This window comes from Procambarus clarkii, chromosome 13 (assembly GCF_040958095.1).
Source record: "Procambarus clarkii isolate CNS0578487 chromosome 13, FALCON_Pclarkii_2.0, whole genome shotgun sequence".
Classification (NCBI taxonomy): Eukaryota; Metazoa; Arthropoda; class Malacostraca; order Decapoda; family Cambaridae; genus Procambarus; species Procambarus clarkii.
Window position 1 is genome coordinate 22,771,687 of NC_091162.1, and position 15,797 is coordinate 22,787,483.

The 15,797-nt window shown below is 48.9% G+C and overlaps 1 protein-coding gene across 1 annotated transcript in view; it reads left to right on the top strand.

The window, feature by feature from the left end:
- The window catches only part of anchor (integral membrane protein GPR155 homolog anchor), a 152,115-nt gene that overhangs the window by 44,349 nt on the left and 91,969 nt on the right, over nucleotides 1-15,797 (top strand). The gene's annotated exons all lie outside the window — the stretch shown is intronic.

The window sequence follows — 15,797 nt, forward strand, 5'->3', positions numbered from 1 at the left end:
GGTCGTGGAGGGTTGTTAATGTGGTGCCTATATGGAGTACCAGGGTCATGGAGGGTTGTTAATGTGGTGCCTATATGGAGTACCAGGGTCATGGAGGGTTGTTAATGTGGTGCCTATATGGAGTACCAGGGTCGTGGAGGGTTGTTAATGTGGTGCCTATATGGAGTACCAGAGGTCATGGAGGGTTGTTAATGTGGTGCCTATATGGAGTACCAGAGGTCATGGAGGGTTGTTAATGTGGTGCCTATATGAAGTACCAGGGTCATGGAGGGTTGTTAATGTGGTGCCTATATGGAGTACCAGGGTCATGGAGGGTTGTTAATGTGGTGCCTATATGGAGTACCAGGGTCGTGGAGGGTTGTTAATGTGGTGCCTATATGGAGTACCAGAGGTCATGGAGGGTTGTTAATGTGGTGCCTATATGGAGTACCAGAGGTCATGGAGGGTTGTTAATGTGGTGCCTATATGGAGTACCAGGGTCGTGGAGGGTTGTTAATGTGGTGCCTATATGGAGTACCAGAGGTCATGGAGGGTTGTTAATGTGGTGCCTATATGGAGTACCAGGGTCATGGAGGGTTGTTAATGTGGTGCCTATATGGAGTACCAGAGGTCATGGAGGGTTGTTAATGTGGTGCCTATATGGATTACCAGGGTCATGGAGGGTTGTTAATGTGGTGCCTATATGGAGTACCAGAGGTCATGGAGGGTTGTTAATGTGGTGCCTATATGGAGTACCAGGGTCATGGAGGGTTGTTAATGTGGTGCCTATATGGAGTACCAGGGTCATGGAGGGTTGTTAATGTGGTGCCTATATGGAGTACCAGGGTCATGGAGGGTTGTTAATGTGGTGCCTATATGGAGTACCAGAGGTCATGGAGGGTTGTTAATGTGGTGCCTATATGGAGTACCAGAGGTCATGGAGGGTTGTTAATGTGGTGCCTATATGGAGTACCAGAGGTCATGGAGGGTTGTTAATGTGGTGCCTATATGGAGTACCAGGGTCGTGGAGGGTTGTTAATGTGGTGCCTATATGGAGTACCAGAGGTCATGGAGGGTTGTTAATGTGGTGCCTATATGAAGTACCAGGGTCATGGAGGGTTGTTAATGTGGTGCCTATATGGAGTACCAGGGTCATGGAGGGTTGTTAATGTGGTGCCTATATGAAGTACCAGGGTCATGGAGGGTTGTTAATGTGGTGCCTATATGGAGTACCAGGGTCATGGAGGGTTGTTAATGTGGTGCCTATATGGAGTACCAGGGTCGTGGAGGGTTGTTAATGTGGTGCCTATATGGAAGTACCAGGGTCATGGAGGGTTGTTAATGTGGTGCCTATATGGAGTACCAGGGTCATGGAGGGTTGTTAATGTGGTGCCTATATGGAGTACCAGAGGTCATGGAGGGTTGTTAATGTGGTGCCTATATGGAGTACCAGGGTCATGGAGGGTTGTTAATGTGGTGCCTATATGGAGTACCAGGGTCATGGAGGGTTGTTAATGTGGTGCCTATTATTAAAGGAAATAGATCACTTGCATCGAACTAGTGTGGGATAATTTAAGTGAATCGATGACATCAAAAGCCATTCTTTTACGTCTTGAAAAATTATAGATTAATAAAGGCTTCACAAGATGGTTTTATTAAGGGTCTCTCGTGTTGAACTTATTTACCCTTATTACTTTCTAGTATATGTCAGGCAGGTGACAGCGGAAAAGATTGCAATATTATTTACCTTGACTTTCAAAAAGTCTTTGCACCACTGCACCTCACTAGAGATTGGTCAGTTTACGGGCTCGCCATAGCCCGTGCTACATGGACACTTCGTCCTGAGTAGCTAAATCTCAAACAACAACAACAACAATTGGTCAGAAAATTAGAAACACATAATATTGGAGGATTATCACAAGGTGAATTAGAATGAAGTTATTTACAATACAGCCGAGAGTTAGTATATATGGAGTTACGTCCCAGTGGGAGACTGTTGGAACTGGGGAGCCCCGGGGTGGGGGGGGGGTCTGGGAGCCCCGGGGTGGGGGGGGGGGGTCTGGGAGCCCCGGGGTGGGGGGGGGGTCTGGGGGACCTCTGTCGTTTACCATATATGTAAATGATTTACATACGGGACTGAACAGCGACATTACCAAGACGATCTACATGCAGTTTAACTCTTAAAAATGTAAGATATTGAGCTTATGTAATAATAATAATTATAAAATCCAGAGGAGCCGTGACGAGGGCTCGAACCTATGTGCAGGGTGTTCCCTGATGCAGACTCTAGTCCACTACACCAGGACGTGGTCAAGAATTACGACCTGGGGTACTACTGCTACTACTACTCCTAGTACTACTCCAGCCGTCTATAGCCTGCTTCTGGCAGCACAAAGCTCATAGGTTCGAGCCCCCATCACGGCTCCTGTGGATTTCCTCATTGATATATCACGATAATGTGATTTATCTGTGTAATAATTATAATAATAATAATAATAAAAGCATTTCCAGCTATAAGAACTGGACAATGTTGAAATTTAAAATTCTAAGAGCAATACGTAGAGTCATGGTCGGGGACCGGGCCGCGGGGACGTTGAGCCCCGAAATCATGGCAAGGTAAGTCATGGGTAGTGTAGGCTTTAAGCCAAAAAAAACAATGCATAAATGTACGTAATATATGAAACAGTATACTGGGATATATTGCTAGAGACACGTAATGTTATACTTGTTGTGTATGTGGCCCGTGTTACACCCCAGGTGCACTGTACACCGTACTTGTGGTGTATGTGGCCCCGTGTTACACCCCAGGTGCACTGTACACCGTACTTGTGGTGTATGTGGCCCCGTGTTACACCCCAGGTGCACTGTACACCGTACTTGTGGTGTATGTGGCCCGTGTTACACCCCAGGTGCACTGTACACCGTACTTGTGGTGTATGTGGCCCGTGTTACACCCCAGGTGCACTATACACTGTACTTGTGGTGTATGTGGCCCGTGTTACACTCCAGGTGCACTGTACACCGTACTTGTGGTGTATGTGGCCCCGTGTTACACCCCAGGTGCACTGTACACCGTACTTGTGGTGTATGTGGCCCCGTGTTACACCCCAGGTGCACTGTACACCGTACTTGTGGTGTATGTGGCCCGTGTTACACCCCAGGTGCACTGTACACCGTACTTGTGGTGTATGTGGCCCGTGTTACACCCCAGGTGCACTGTACACCGTACTTGTGGTGTATGTGGCCCGTGTTACACCCCAGGTGCACTGTACACCGTACTTGTGGTGTATGTGGCCCCGTGTTACACCCCAGGTGCACTGTACACCGTACTTGTGGTGTATGTGGCCCCGTGTTACACCCCAGGTGCACTGTACACCGTACTTGTGGTGTATGTGGCCCCGTGTTACACCCCAGGTGCACTGTACACCGTACTTGTGGTGTATCTGGCCCGTGTTACACCCCAGGTGCACTGTACACCGTACTTGTGGTGTATGTGGCCCCGTGTTACACCCCAGGTGCACTGTACACCGTACTTGTGGTGTATCTGGCCCGTGTTACACCCCAGGTGCACTGTACACCGTACTTGTGGTGTATGTGGCCCCGTGTTACACCCCAGGTGCACTGTACACCGTACTTGTGGTGTATGTGGCCCCGTGTTACACCCCAGGTGCACTGTACACCGTACTTGTGGTGTATGTGGCCCCGTGTTACACCCCAGGTGCACTGTACACCGTACTTGTGGTGTATGTGGCCCCGTGTTACACCCCAGGTGCACTGTACACCGTACTTGTGGTGTATGTGGCCCGTGTTACACCCCAGGTGCACTGTACACCGTACTTGTGGTGTATCTGGCCCGTGTTACACCCCAGGTGCACTGTACACCGTACTTGTTGTGTATGTGGCCCGTGTTACACCCCAGGTGCACTGTACACCGTACTTGTGGTGTATGTGTCCCGTGTTACACCCCAGGTGCACTGTACACCGTACTTGTGGTGTATGTGGCCCGTGTTACACTCCAGGTGCACTGTACACCGTACTTGTTGTGTATGTGGCCCGTGTTACACCCCAGGTGCACTGTACACCGTACTTGTGGTGTATCTGGCCCGTGTTACACCCCAGGTGCACTGTACACCGTACTTGTGGTGTATCTGGCCCGTGTTACACTCCAGGTGCACTGTACACCGTACTTGTGGTCGCCTCACTGCCACAAGGACACACTCAGAAGAGCGCCTTCACCGTAGGATGACAAAGTTAATCCCGCAGATAAGAAACATTCTATGTAAAGAGGGACTGAAAAGGGCTCTTAATTTACATTGTTTAGACAGGCAAAGAGTGAATTCCTGTCCATTCTATTGTCTGTCGATCCAAACTGGTCTACATAATCTAAAACAAGCCTAACAAGAGTAAGATATAGTTGAAGAATAACATTAGATGTCTCTAGGAACGCTATGTTACTAATACTTCTAGAAATAAATGCCAGTGTCCTATTTGCCTGATTTCGAGCATTTATGAAGCGATTTTTGGGTTTAAATTCTAACTAACCGTGACCCCAGATCCCTTTCGCAATGGGACTTTGCAATTTCATTACTATCCGGCTGATCCTATCCTGTGAGGCTGAGACGTCATCATTGCCTAACCTCAGCTTGAAGTTTCTCACCATTAAACAGTATCTGCCAGTCATCGACCATTTCAAAGCCCTTTCTTAATAGTCTTGAAGTGACTTCTTGAGTCTTCTGAGTTTATATCTCGCCGAGTGTTGGTATCGTCGGTAAATATCTCGTGTGTGTGTGTGTGTGTGGGGGGGGGTCATACTGGTGTGTGTGTGGGGGGGTCACACTGGTGTAACGGGGGGTGGGGGAAATAGCTCTATCTTGTCCATTATTCCAACCCCCAGTTAACTAACGAGGACGGAGGAAACAGCTCTCTCTAGTCCGTTATCCCGTCCCCAGTTAGCTAACTATTCCAGAGCACTCCCAGAGTTCCTAAGGCAACCTCTCTCGTTCAACACCTTGTAACCTAGGTATTTGACTACCTAGGTGCTAAGACTACAAGGCGCCGTAACTTGATCAGTTACCCGAAACTCTAGAGAGAACTCTAGAATACATTTCACTGCCACAAACGTATAAGAGACACGAAAGGAAAGAGAAGACTAGTGAAGTAATTAGTGAGGGTTTGGGGTGAGAGAGGTAGAGAGGTGGGAGGAGCGAGGAGGGTCATTAGTTGAAAGGGAGAGTTCGGAGAGGGGTGGAGGGAGAGAAATAGATAGGTAGAAGTAGAAGAGTAGATAGTAGAAGTAGAAGAGTAGATAGTAGAAGTAGAATAGTAGATATTAGAAGACGAAATGCTGCCACCATCCATTCTAGACCATTACATACAAGACAAGGAATGGAACTTGTCTGTATCAAAATATTCTCAAAAGATGTTATTACCATGTATCAACTCCAAACATGTACTCATTAATATCATGAACCAGTAACCACAGAGGCTTTCTCACCTCAACTCAAAAACTCTAGGGAACCAAGTTAAAGGCAATTTAAATAATAAATTCATTTATATTTCACATGATAGCTATCATAATTTAAGCAATTCAAATGTTCCAGTTTAATATGCAAAGTGAGTCATCATCCAAGAATTTGAGAACCCTACAACTTGTCTGCCCCTGATCATCACACAACATATGTAAACACGACCAAGTCACCTTAATGTTCAACTCACCAAGTGTCTGCCTATAGCTGGATTGAGAGGGGGGGGGGCGTCTGTAGTTGACAGAGACTGTCCCGCCCTGCCGGCCGACAGCCTCCCTGCTAGGCCGCCTTCTCTCCTCTGCTGGCTGCTGTTCTTCTCTGTCTTGTTAATGCTCTCGAATCGATCGCTCTCCGAGTATATATTGGGGAACCTAGTAACTAACTCCGCCCACAAGTAGATAGCCTCAGGCACTCTACCAAGCCACTCCTTAAACGTGGGCATGTTTGAAGGCTACCAGGCTCCAATTATAAGATTAGCAGAAGCAAGGTGAAATTCGCATGATCTGACCTCAGGTCACTTGGTGGTCATTAACTCTTAGAGGTGTGAGATCTCAGGTCGACCAAACTGGCGCATTCTCAAATCCTTGTCTGTGACTCATGTATCTCTATGTATTTTAAATACAACTAAACCAAACACTTTTACAGTGTTAAACTGGTGTGTGTGTGTGGGGGGGGGTCACACTGGTGTGTGTGGGGGGTCACACTGGTGTGTGTGTGGGGGTCACACTGGTGTGTGTGTGGGGGGGGGGTCACACTGGTGTGTGGGGGGTGGGTCACACTGGTGTGTGTGGGGGGGTCACACTGGTGTGTGTGGGGGGGTCACACTGGTGTGTGTGTGTGTGTGGGGTCACACTGGTGTGTGTGTGGGGGGGGGTCACACTGGTGTGTGTGTGTGGGGGGTCACACTGGTGTGTGTGGGGGGGGTCACACTGGTGTGTGTGGGGGTGGGTCACACTGGTGTGTGTGTGGGGGGGGTCACACTGGTGTGTGTGGGGGGGTCACACTGGTGTGTGTGTGGGGGGGGTCACACTGGTGTGTGTTGGGGTCACACTGGTGTGTGTGGGGGGGTCACACTGGTGTGTGTGTGTGTGTTGGGGTCACACTGGTGTGTGTGGGGGGGGGGTCACACTGGTGTGTGTGCGTGTGGGGTCACACTGGTGTGTGTGTGGGGGGTCACACTGGTGTGTGGGGGGGGTCACACTGGTGTGTGTGCGTGTGGGGTCACACTGGTGTGTTTGCGTGTGGGGTCACACTGGTGTGTGTGCGTGTGGGGTCACACTGGTGTGTGTGTGACACCACCAACGGAAGGAAGGAACTGTCAGGAGAAAGCGCCAAGCCATTACCACTAACGAAGCCCCAGTGGACATTCGCGCCGACGAACTCCGCTACATAAGGGAGGAGACTCTGGAACAACTGTCTGGTCCAGAACACCTGGATGCCCAAAGAGACTCTGACCTGATCATCTTACCTCCCCATCGCTACCTGGCTGATAGAACAATTTTGGTCAGCTGCACCAGCGTCTTCATCGCCACCCAGGACCCTGCCAACACCGTGAGGAGCATCAACGATAACAACCCGGCCTGACTGCAGTCAGAGTTAAAGTCACGAAGAACGACGACAACCTACGACCTACCCTGACGATGACCTTCTCTACAGATGAAGCAGTAACCCAAGCAGTGGAAAGCGGCTTCAGATGCCTCGACACATGCATCTATTACCCCGGACACCGTCAAGCAAGAACGCTACTCCCAACTGCGACAGTGCTTTAAGTGCTGCAACAAGTACGACCACTACACCCGGAATGGTGAATTAACTGACAATAAATGCAGCATCTACGCTGAAGAACATAACTACAAGGACTGGCAGTCGACCATCCAACTGTGTACCAACTGCGGAGGATCCCATACCGCCACAAGAACAGAGGAAATTCAGAAGTGGGTACCTAACAGGCCAACCACTAATCAGCTCACGAGTTCCAACATTCAGGCCACGGCGTTCCCAACGCTACCAAGCTCCTCTGCAACATTGACGTCCGCACCACCCCAGCCACTACACTCCGGCCAAGCACCAAACCGCATTCTGAGCGCTTTACTCTAGGTCAGACCCCACTCCCAGCCTGGTCTCTTATACCAGGGAGAGTCGGGAGGCCTTCTTCAGTATTGTGCAATCGTTCTGGTACTGAGCCTTGGGTACCATGATTTACCGGATAAACGTGTGCTTCAGAGGGGACCAGACCCTTACCCGGTCACAGATCCTGGACTTGATCTCAACTAAAACTACGGTTGCACCGCTAGACATGGTCGACAATGGAGGACCCCAACTGCTGTTCAGCAGTTCGGCAGCCGTACAGGGTCTGTTCAACCCCACCACTCTCACTGCTCTTGAGGAGGCGCACCTGATCCTCACCCCAACTCGTCACTACGTTACAGCCAGGACGGTGTTCGTCCACAAAGTGAGCTCCCTGATCTCCGAGAAAGCAGTCACCGACGTCGTCGCTAGCATCAACGACCAGAACTCTTAATTGACTGCTGTCACTGATAAATTCATCACTGTAACTTACAGTCACCTCGTCACCATGAAAGTTACTTTTACATCACCTGATGAAGCTTCCTTTGCTGCTGACAACGGATTCCGGTGATGTTGTATCGCCAACACACCTCACCAGATCACCAAGGAACACTACTATCGACTTCGTCAATGCTACAGCTACGATCACTTCACGAAGAAGTGCGCTTCCCAGGACCAACGGTGCAGTAAGTGCGCCTGGAACCATCACTTCAAGGACTGTGAGGAGTCTGGCCCTAGCTACGGTAGGGGACAGACGTGTTGCATCAGTGCTCCAGCAGTTGGTGTTGTTTGCCAGTTTCGGCCGGTTGGGGGCGGGTGTGTCTCTGCTCGCCTGTGCTGACGTGGCGTTACGATGGGGATCCCTCTACTCCCTGTCGCCGGGCTCAGTCTGTGGGACTAGAGTTCTCTGTGCGGGCTGGTTACCAGGAGATTGCTCTGGCTTGTGAAATGCTCTCTGTCCCTGTGTTTGCGATTTATGGAGTCGAGTTGGTAACGGCCCGTAGGGCGATTGTGAAGTTCACAGAGGAGGTGGCGTATCGCGATTTTCTCCGGCAATACATGGGGCGGACACTACCCCTGCCGGATGGTGCGGGCACTGTAACCCTCTCTGATAGAAGTGGTGCACTTACTTACATCAGTGTGCATGGGGCTTCCTTGGAGTTTCCAGAGGCTCTGCTATGGCGGTATTTCGGCCGGTTTGGCGCGGTAGTTAGTGTGAGGGTGAACGTGGTATCTTCTAGTCCTCTTAAGGGTGTGAGGTCTAACATTCGCACCCTGGGCATGAGACTCCGGGCGGATATTCCGTCCTCTGTGCGCCTTATGGGGTACAACGTTCGGGTGTTTTACGCCCGCCAGCCGCGGACGTGTTATCGTTGTGGTCTTTTGGGCCATCAGGCTGCTGCCTGTTCTGCGCCTGCTGTTGCACCGGTGAATCTCTTCAGTGAGGAGGATTTTCCGCCCCTTCCTGTGGGGGATGATTCGGTGGGTGTGGACGTCTCTTCGGCTGAGGAGGTGCCCTCTGTATCAGCTGTTGCTCCGCCTGTTACGCCCCCTGTTGTTGCCGCATCTCCTCCGGATGGTTGTGTCCTCGCCTAGTGCTCCGCCCGCTCTGGCTGGTGTCCCTGAGCCTCTTCCGACTGCCATTTGCTCGGACCCCTCGTCTTCCAGTTCTTCCTCTGCTGTGTCTGTCCCGGTCCCTGCACCCTCGCCGTCTGTTCCGGCTGTGCTGGGAGCTGGGGTAGATCCAGCATTCCCTCCTGTGCCTGGCCTGGTGCCCCATGTGGTTGAGGATGCTGCCGTACTGCGGCGTGCGTCGGTTCACCCGGCTAGTGCTGCGCGGGTCGCTGAGTCTGCCTCCGGGTCTGATGATGTGCGGCCCGAGCCTAAGCGTTCCCGGCGTTCTTCTGCTGTGGGCTGAAGTTGGCGACTTCGACGAGTGTCGTCCTTCCGTTGATGGTGGGGTGGCTCCGGATGTGGTGCACACTACGGTGGTGGCGGAGGTACACTTGCCTGAGGATGCCGGTGCCGGCGTTTCGGCCTCCCCTCCTGGTCTGGTGTCCGAGGGTCCTGCTTCAGGTGCGTTGCCTGCGTGGGGCGGCTCCGGTTCTTCATGGGGGGTGGTTCCCCCTGCTGTGGTTGGTGGTGAGCAGGGTAGCCTGGTGATGGTGTTGAGAAAGGATGCTCGCTCTGAGAGTTCTGTGGCCCCTTCCTTGTTACCCGTTTCCTCGGCAGCGGTCTTGCCGCCTCTTCCGTCTCCAGCAGTCTCTTCTGTGTCTCCTGCGGTATCCATGGAGGTGCTACAGTCTCGTCGTCCGGCCCCTGCTCCTATGTGTGCGCCGGCGTGGCAGTCTCGGCGGCCCTCGTCCGCTTCTCCAGTGTCATCTGCTTCCTCGATGGGAGTGGATGGCGCTCCCCGGCCTCGTTATGCGACTTGCGTCAGTGTCCTCGGGCGTTGGCCGATGCCGCCTGATATAGATGTTCCTGAGTTTATGATACCCCCTCGGGAGAGGGGGATCAAAAACCCTACTGACCTTGAAGATTTGGTCTGGGAAGCTTACAAGAAGAAGTATCCTTCCGCTGTTTTCCCGGAGAAGTACATTTCTCACGTTGTTCCTCGCAAATGATTTCTGTGTATTCTGTGTTTCCTGTTGTGTGCGGTGCGGATGGGGTGTGTGTGTGTGAGTGGGTGGGGTGGGTTTTGTTTCCCGGTTCCTGCGTGATCCGGTGTATGTCGTAGGTTTTCTTTGTATGGCTGGTGGGTGGGTGTGCGGTTCCTGTGTATTTGTGTGTTCGGTTGTGGATGTCGTATGCGCTTGTGTATGTCATATTGTGTGCCCTTCAGGCTGTTGGCGAGTGCTCTTTGTTCGGTTGTGCCATTTTGTTTTGCCTTCTGTTTGTTATGGCGTGCTTTACCTGTTATACGTGTTTGTTCTTTATGTTTTGTTTGGAATGCATTGTGATTGTACTGTTATGTTCCCTGTTGTGCCTTTGATGTATGTTTTGTTTTATGACGGTTTTGTTTTGTGATGTTCCTGTGCTTGCTAGTTTGCCATTGTATTATACTTTGTGCCTTGAATGTATGCTGTATTTTTCTATGCCTTTATCGTGTTTGTGGTTTATTGTGAAATGCTGTCGGCCCTTCTGGCCGGTGGTCTATTTTCTTTTGTTCTGTTCTGTATTCTGTGTTGTTTTTATTGTATTTAAGTTGCATGCTTTGCATGTAAAAATAAAAAAATAAAAAAAAAAACTTCAAGGACTGTAATGTCGACTACCTCCACTGCTCAGAAAAACATACCGCTATCTCTGCTGAATGCCCTGCACGAATCAGAGAAATCAAGATGATGTCCGACGTCAGACAGGCCTCTACCACTCGCCATGCACCAAAGACTTTCAACGTTCAAGCCGCCATGTTCCCAGAGCTTCTGAGTGGAGTTGGAGCTACCGCACACCCTGCTAGCCAGGGGCCTAGCTCCCAGTCCCCCAACCATTCATCGACTCAGCCGCCACCTTTAAGCCAATCACGTTAGCTTTCACCACGCCAGTTGCCGGTTCCCAACATCGTTAATAGTACCGTCTTCAACTTACACGCCTGACCGAAATGATGGCTGGCACGAACTACAAGGAATTCGTCCGAATTCTCAACACACTCTACATCGCTAATGGATTACCAACGTTTACTGTTCCTGAAGAACTCCTCACGACTTCAGCATCAGGCTCTACTGCCACTTCAGCGTCCCTGAAACTACATCAGCTTCATCGGACCAGACTCGTAACCAACCACCTACTACTCCAGTTGTACCTGTGACTACACCAGCTTCAACGGCACCGACACCAGATGTTTCTGCAGACCTCCACCTGTCTCCTGATTCTGAGGCCCCGTTAACTCCTGCCTCCACCAAGCCATCCACGCCAGTTACTGAAGTTCAACACATGACTAGCTTTCTTGAAGAAACGCATGCACTCGTCATAGCACTCGACGCTATTCTAAGCCAGATATCTCCTGGCTCCCCTGAAGCATGACAGCTTCGAAGCATTGGCTACAACCTTGAATACAAAAAACAGCTGATGATTGCTAGTGATGTGGACCCGGCTTGCTTCTAAGTTGATCATAACTTAATTTACAACCTTTGTGATGAAGCTACTTCTCTTACCAAACCTTATACCAGACGAGTACGAGGAATGTGAACAACAAATGATGACGAGAAGCCAAACTAAGAAGAAAGAAGTAAACTGAAGAAGAAGAAGAAAGAATACACCAACAGCAGCCTGATTGTCACCAACTTGAATAAAGAAGCACTGCCACAGCCGTCCTTTCCTGACCAGACTGAAAGCCTAGCCAGTTGTGGGGTTGTTACAGCATTGATTCCGGGAATGCAGCTGGGATTAGCCCTGGCTCTTTTTGTACAACTTCAGCGCTTCCTCTCACCGACTTCTCTTCAGCTGTACCCTCTTCAAAGCTCACCCAATGGGTATCATGTGCCAGATGCGTGAGGTGCACTCACGCACCTGGCTGACAAGATAGCAGGCTCAAACTACAAGGAATTCATACGAATTCTGAATATACTCTACGCTGCAAATGGCCTCCCAACATGTACTGTTCCCGAGGAACTCCTCACGACTTCAGCATATGCCACTGCTACCACTCCAGATTCTGAGTGCAGTCTCTCCAACTGCACTCGCAGACCTTCATACCTGGCAGGTGCAACTCGTCCTCGACTCAAGGCCATTATATTCAGCGGTCGACCCCACAAACGCATTCATAATTTTTTACATGCTATTCATTCAAAACTGGAATTTTCTCAAATATAAATTAATATTATAATATATTAGCATATTGTGCATATATAGACATAGATTAGGCTAGGTTAGGTATTTAGGTTCTGTTGGCGATTATTTGTATTTATAGTACGTGGGTGAAGTATTTATAGCGTTGTAGTTCTAACACAATTCGTCAGTGAAGCACTTGTTCCGGAAGTGTTCGAACGAAATCAGTTGTGAGTCGTGTGTAAACCGATTTTTATTCATAAACAGGGGGTTTGGCGGGTGCATGGAATCACTTTTGGGTCTTTGTTTGGAGGACGGGCTGAGTTTTGCTTGCTCTGGTTGAGCTTCGGCTCTCAACTGGTGTACAGATTCCTTAGCCTATTGGGCTCCATCATATCTACATTTGAAACTGTGCATGGAGTTTGCCACCACCACATCTCTTCCTAATGTATTCCATTTATTAACTACCCAGACAATGAAAAAGTTATAATGTCACTGGCTTATTTGAGTACTCAGTTTCCACCTGTGTCCCCTTGTGCAAGTACCACCCATGGTAAATAATATATTCTTATCTACCCTCTTAATTCTCTTAAGAATTTTGTATGTGGTGATCATGTCTTCCCGAACTTTTCTGTCTTCCTGCGACGTGAGGTGCAGTTCACGCAGCCTTTGCTCGTAACTCGTGCCTCTTAGTTCTGGGACTAGCCTAGCCTAGTGAACAAATCCAAAAGGGCTGAGATGAGGGTTCGAACCTACGTTTGAAGGGATCCTAGACGCGCCTTAATCGACTGTGCCGAATTGGTTTGTATCTCGGAGAGACTGCAGGGTCCGTGTGAGGTCAGTAGAACTCCCGGTTGCCAAACCACCTACCACCCGGATGTGTTATATGAACAGGTGTTATAGAATTGCCTCTGAATTCACGTATCTTTTCGCATTCCATCACATAGTGACGGAGGGTGTATGAATAATTTTGTTGACACAGTTTACATTTGGTCAGGTCTACATCAGCAGGTAATGAAAATTCCCAGAGATACTTGTAACCGAGTCTAAGCCGAGCAGTAGTAACATGAAGGAGTCTGCTGATTTTATTTGATGATCCATAGAAGTCCGTGGTGCAGTGGTAAGACACTCGCCTGGCGTTCCGCGAGCCCTTTGTCATGGGTTCGTATCCTGGCTGGGGAGGATTTACTGGGCGCAAATCCTTAACTGTAGCCTCTGTTCAACTCAACAGTAAAATGTGTACTTGGTTGTAACAACGATTCTTCGCGGCGGGGATCGTATTCCAGAGACCTGCCCGAAACGCTACGCGTACTAGTGGCTGTTCAAGAATGTAACAACTCTTGTATATATCTCAAAAAAAAGTGTGGCTCTTCTTGTATGATAGTATGATGATAGATGGAATTACTGGTGTAGATTTCACATCGCCTCAGATCCACATTGCTTACAGAAATTTAACAAAGCCATAGAATTAGTTAGGAGCAAGGGAGGAATCCCGATCATATGTGGCATTCTTCCAAGAAAGAGCGTTGGGAATGAATGGTTGTCGAGGGCACTTGGTGTCAATTGCCGGCTTTTCAGCCGGTAATATTGCAAATCATATGCAATATCTTTCATAGACAACTGGGAACACTTCTATGGAAGAAATAAAAAGTATGCTCGTGATGGGGTGCATCTATCGAGGGCTGGGGTTGTTGCTGTTGCGAACTCGTTGGAACCAGTGGTTAGAGGTGTTTGTTTGGGTTTAAACTGTTAGTAGATAGAGGTATGGGAATTGATAGGGAGGAAGGAGGTAATAAAAGTATGTGTTTGTTGGAGAAACAAATTGGCAAAATGATCAGGGAAAGAGAAGGGCCTCAAAATAACAATTCACTTAGGGTATATTACACTAACAGTAGAAGTCTAAGAAACAAAATAAACGAGTTAAATGCTCTTGTCTGTACACAAAAAATAGATATTATTGCATTTACCGAAACGTGGATGAATGTAGAAAATAGAGAACTATTAGCTGAATATCAAATAAATAGATTTAAACTATTTCACACAGATAGATATATTAGACGAGGAGGGGGAGTAGCCATATATGTTAAGGACATGAAACGTACGATTATGTTACGTTGTTGAGTTGATTAGATGCACAGTGTTTAGTGACTTTCATATTTATTTAGTAGGTCCTGGATACAGCAGTGTCGTAGACGTTGAGACGAAGCCTAGAGCAGAGCAGAGAGCTGAGTGAGGCCGGAGTCGTGGAGCTCTATGTGGGAGAGCGTTGTAGCTGGACGAGGTCGTAGTCTGCTGCCTGCTCTGTGTCGAAGCTGTAGAGTCTTGGGTCGATTAGAACTACCTACACCGAGTACTACATTCTTGACTGGACATTGTACTGGTTTGCTATTCTCAAATCGCTGGCTTATATAGGGTGACTACACCTCACAGTGAGATAGGAGGGTGGAAAAACCGTTACCTGTAAATAGGGATAGGATTATAGCTTGTGTAATTAGTTATGCCATTAAGATGATGAGATAATGGAGCGAGTATAGGTTTACTCGCTACAGGCAATTTGAAATGTAGTCTCAAAGAAGGAATCAAAACTGAGCCACATACAGAAACTATTTGGATAGAATTAAACGAAAGAGCAAATAATCTTATAATAGGAGTTATATACTCCAAACTTAAACAGGATGGAAGCAAAGCATCTATGGGATGATATGTCTAGAGCATCTAGGTCTAGCAGTATTTGTGTCATGGGTGACTTTAATTTCAGTGGAATAAATTTGTCTAACAGAACAGGGAATAATGAAGCAGAAGATTTTCTAGAATTAATCGACGATTGCAATTCTCAGAGGAATTGACAGGGTAGATAAGGACAAACTTTTTAACACGGGTGGTACGCGAACAAGGGGACACAGGTTATCTTCTTGAGGTTATCTTGAGATGATTTCGGGGCTTTTTTTAGTGTCCCCGCGGCCCGGTCCTCGACCAGGCCTCCACCCCCAGGAAGCAGCCTGTGACAGCTGACTAACACCCAGGTACCTATTTTACTGCTAGGTAACAGGGGCATAGGGTGAAAGAAACTCTGCCCAATGTTTCTCGCCGGCGCCTGAGATCGAACCCAAGACCACAGGATCACAAGTCCAGCGTGCTGTCCGCTCGGCCGACCGGCTCCCGACAGGTGGAGACTGAGTACCCAAATGAGCCACAGGGACGTTAGAAAGAACTTTTTCAGTGTCAGAGTAGTTAACAACTGGAGTGCATTAGGCAGTGATGTGGTGGAGACTGACTCCATACACAGTTTCAAATGTAGATATGATAGAGCCCAATAGGCTCAGGAATCTGTACATCAGTTGATTGATGGTTGAGAGGCGGGACCAAAGAGCCAGAGCTCAACCCCCTCAAGCACAACTAGGTAAGTACAACTAGGTGAGTACACACAATACCAGGGGATCTGGTAGCTGAGCGGACAGCGCG